This window comes from Calonectris borealis, chromosome 2, assembly GCF_964195595.1.
Source record: "Calonectris borealis chromosome 2, bCalBor7.hap1.2, whole genome shotgun sequence".
In the NCBI taxonomy this organism is placed as follows: Eukaryota; Metazoa; Chordata; class Aves; order Procellariiformes; family Procellariidae; genus Calonectris; species Calonectris borealis.
The window spans coordinates 55,964,944-55,969,742 of NC_134313.1; positions in this window are offsets into that span (position 1 = coordinate 55,964,944).

The window sequence follows — 4,799 nt, forward strand, 5'->3', positions numbered from 1 at the left end:
AGTGAATACCATTAGATTAAACATAAATGTGGCCATTAGAGTTTCAATACGTTAGTCTACTAATTTTTCTTAATTAATCTGATAAACTGCATAGTAGTCCAGGGCTGAGATTTACACAGACGGATAAATTTTAGATAAAGTCTAGGAGAAACAGCTGTATAGTTTTGGGGTTTTTTTGTCTCGTTTTTTAAATATCACAAAGATGAGTCCACCCCAGGACTTCTCACAGCATGTAAAGAGATCCCAAAAGCCCCACTTCCACCTAGGGAATCTCTCCAGCTGATTACATTGCCGCCCTCACAATATCTGAATGCCTCACACCCGTTAATGATTATCTTCCAACAGTCCCATAAGAAGTAAATTGGTATCTTTATGTTATAGATGGGAGTCATCAAATTACAGAGAAGCTAAACCCAAAGCAAAACCCAACCAATAAGAAGCAAAGACCTAGGTAAATTTAGGAGGTCTACATACAAGACTGAATGATTCACCTAAAATGTTACTACATATACAACTGTGCAAAAATCTGTGGAGCCAAAGTAGTTGCTGCTCCACCTGCCACACCTCTGTAGAGAGCCAGTCCCTTCACTGAGACAGATGAATGAGTCACAGTCCAAAATTCAGAACCTTTAGATCACACAGGAATTCTTTTATACAGCGAGGAATTCAGTCCAGTCAAGTTCTTGATAATGACTCTGGATCTAGCAGAGACACTTTGAAACATAGGAAGAGACCTTAAAGGACCTCACATACAACCACTGACTCATGACAAGGCCATACCATTCTGCACCATGCTAAAGACTCATAGGCTAGGCTGGGAGTCTGCCACAAGTAAAATTCTCATCTTCAAACCTTTTCTCTTCCACCAGCATGACAACACATTTGTTAGACTAAAAATGAGTATTTTTGCATGTATCTTCCTCTCTTCTATAAAAAGTGTTTTAAGACCCTGATCATACCACAGCTTACTGGTGTGTATAACTTGACACATGTCATAAAGTTGCCCAAGTCTTCAAAGAACTTAAAAGGAGAAAAGCAAAGAAGCACTTATGACCCATGGCAAAACTGCTAGCCAGTGAGCCAAGGAGAAGAAAAGTCAGCTTTAAAGTAAATGAAGAAATTTGAAAACTTGCAAGAAAATACTATTTCATTAAAGTTCTCAATAAATTCAGATATAACATTTTGATAAATGTAAACTACCTAAATATTAAGCTACATGCTTAATTTAACGCTCAAAGAAGAGAACAAATACATATAAATATCAAAATCATCATTTTAACATGCTACTAAACAGCTTAGATTGTTCAAGAACTGAGAATAGGAAACTATACTGAATTACACCAATATAAAATACAAACAGTAAATACACAATGCGGTTTCCTAACTTGTCCTATAGAGTCACAAGAATGGGGATTTCATCATGCATGTCTAAAAATTAAACAATTTGGCCGAATAAGATAAATATATGAATTTTAAATTATGTTTGAAAACATCAACTTTGTTACAAAAGAAAGGATTTAAAACAGTAGAGTATCAAAACTTTAAATTAGGTTAGCAAGACTCATAGAGCATAATCCACGTCCAATTGAGAAGTATCTATAATAGGACATCCCTACTCCAGCAGAATTTATCACATCCATCAAATCAGAGCTCCCCTCTGATTGCATTTAATCCATCCTTAGAACGATGGGAGATCTACAAGAAAGTCATGCAACTGGATAAAAGAAAAATTAATTACTGAAGTGGAAAATTAAACTTATGTTTCATATTGAAAACGTTTACTAATTCTCTTAAAATTGGTAATTGTTAACTTTTAATTAAAACATTTCTGTCTAACATATCTCTATTTATGATGGCAGCCATGACATTTTCAAGGAAGAATTTCTGATGTATTTCAGGTTTTTTGCAGACTGAATGGCAAAACTCTAGCATAAGTAAACTTGCCTATCACGCATTTTAAAAACTGTAGGTTTTAATTGTTACTATGTGTATAGCTGTACATAACTGTTAGTCCAGTAAACAAGCCCAGTTATCTTCAGACCTCTAACTCATCTGAAATACAAAACAAAGGGTATAGCTGCTCCTTCCTACTTGCCAAGTAGGCAGATTGAACTCTTTTCCCTTATTTGATTTAAGATCAAGAATTCCAGAAAAAAAAGTAGAATATATTTATTTTTTTTAAAAAATCCAGTGTCTCCAATAGAAGCATTCAATGAGATCTTACTGCTTTTCAGGAATATAAGGTTTCACATTCAGTGCTGAAAAGTTAAGGATTGAAACCTTACACCAGCATTAAAAAGTTTGTGTGTCAAAATCCTGGTTTAATCTCTATTTTACACTTTAAGAGCAAGAATATAGTGGCCATGATATAAATCTTACTGGAAAATCTGGATGAATTAGTAAAATATTACTGGGTAAAATAACAAAGTCAATAATAGCTGTAATATAAAATAAGGTATCTTGTAAAAAGAAAATACTCAAATATTGTTACTTCAGATGAGGAAAAAGAGTCTTGTTAAAAGTAAAGCACAGAAAACTATGAGAAATATCAGAGAACAGAACTCATTTCCAGGGAATAACTTTTCACTGAAAGAAGGCAACTCTCGACAACGAAAGCCTTCTGCAGCCTCAGCCACACAAACGAAGAACTACATTGAAAACTCCTTAATCTGAAGTACTAAATGGAAATGTAAAAGTACCTATGATTTTTATATTCAGGTCTTTAAATGAATTCATATTTATACCTGGAAAGAAATCAAAATCAATCATTGTAAAAACTTCAAGTTTACCACAGAAGCCTAACCTAGGAAGGCAGAAAAAAAAATTCTTAACATGAAATCAGCCTAGCTGACATCACCTAATGAAATATAGAATCTACCCCTATACTTTGGATTTCTATTATTTGCAATAACTAAAAAGATTGTTTGATGATTTTTTACACAGCAAGTGATCTAAAATAGACCTAAATAAGTATGAAGTGAATACTGTCTACTTCTAATACTTGTAAACATTCACCTATGTTGCAAAAGTAAAATTTTTCATACTTTTGGTGTTACAGTTTTGTCCTTCAGTGAATTAAATACCTATTGTCTTTTATAACTATTCTTTTCTCCTTGATCTGAGCAATTTGACACAATTCAAGACTTCGTAGGATTGTTGGATGAGAGGCAAACAGGGTCAGATTAATTTAAATAAAAAAAAAAAAGAAAACAAAACGCCCCACAACTTCAAACACCAAATTCTGTTCTCCTGAAAAAGCAGAAATGAAGCACACACATCTCCCTCTGCAAAATCCCGCCAGTCTACAACCAGTGGTTGTTGCAAAGGAGTTACGTCTGGTCCTTTCTGTTGCCTGGCTGCTTCTTGCAAACACTTTGCAACAAGTGCTGTGTTTCATCACCTTGTATTTAATGTGATGCCAAAGTTGGGCAAGTCCTGCTCCATTCGTTCTCCTAATTCTAGCTATGTGCTCCTGCCACTTACCTGGGATCAAATCTAATGAATTGGTTCAACAAGGTAGGTCAACCTAAAACTAACTCACTGAAGAACTGAATTACTTTGTTACAGAAACTCACTCGACTGGCTTATCCTAGAGCCACAAAAACCATTAAATCTGAGGCAAACAAGACAGAGGAAACAGATGCAAAAGGTAACAGCAAGAGAGGAAAGGAGAGAATGGGATTACCCCTTTTAGCAACAATTTGCAGTTTTCCTATGGCAGGCGAAATAGAAAGCTGCTATCTTAGGAGGCAGTTCCACCATACCCAAAGTCAATCTAAATTGGGGCTGCTCTTCCACTGACCCTAGCACTGAGGCAATCATGTGAGGCTGCTAAGAAGGTTAAGAAAAAAAATGCCTCAAAATGGTTATTAATTTTCAGGTGCTTTGGCTCTCCATGAAGTGGTTCACTGAGACATCACATGAGTGCTACTGCAGACAAAAGAACAACAATAAACTGCAGCAACCACAACTTTGGTTGTCTTAAATCACCATGGATCTGATGCCTTGACCTTGCTTAGCTTTTCCCTTAATTTGCGAACAGGGAAACATCTCATGATTTAGCTGTGCCTTGGACATGAAGCCTACTGCCTTGGTGCGTTACTTCTCTCTTTTTGTTATCACCTAGGATAGACAAATAGGTTTGAGTTAAGAAGAGTGCTAAGCTGAGAATAAATCGTCTTTGGATCAAAGCCGACAGCCATTGGTTTGTTAAGAAAATAGCACATATTATATAGCATATTAACTAGTAACCAGAATATTAGCTCTACCATCGTTCTATGCATAGTAAATTCTACACAGAGAAAATAGGTGAAATTCTTTTCAGCTTCACTTGAACCTCTCCAACCTGAAAAGTCTGCAAAAAGAAAGAATTCAACAAGAATAAAAGAACATAACTTAGGCATGAGATTTTTCCGGACAAGACAAACTTTAAGGGGGTGACTATGTAAGACGGAGCAAGCTGTTACTCATTTCACTACAGTTAAAATGAGAAGGTCCTGCTCCTTCCTCTTCCCCGTTTACCCTCATCCCTGCTTCTGCCTGAATACCTTCATCACTTACCTTGCATTGACACAGAAGTTCACCAGACACCTTTGTGAGAAGGAAAGGAGGGTAGGAGGAACAAGACTCACCCTTTCAGCAGAATTAAGCTTTACCATACAAAGACTACTTTGCTATGCCTTTAGAAGACTGTATTCTCAAAAAACAAGCTTTATAGCAGAACAGAAAAAAATAAAAAAAACAATGCTTAATTTTGAAATAAACACAGAGAAACATTCCATTGTAAACTATCTTTCCAC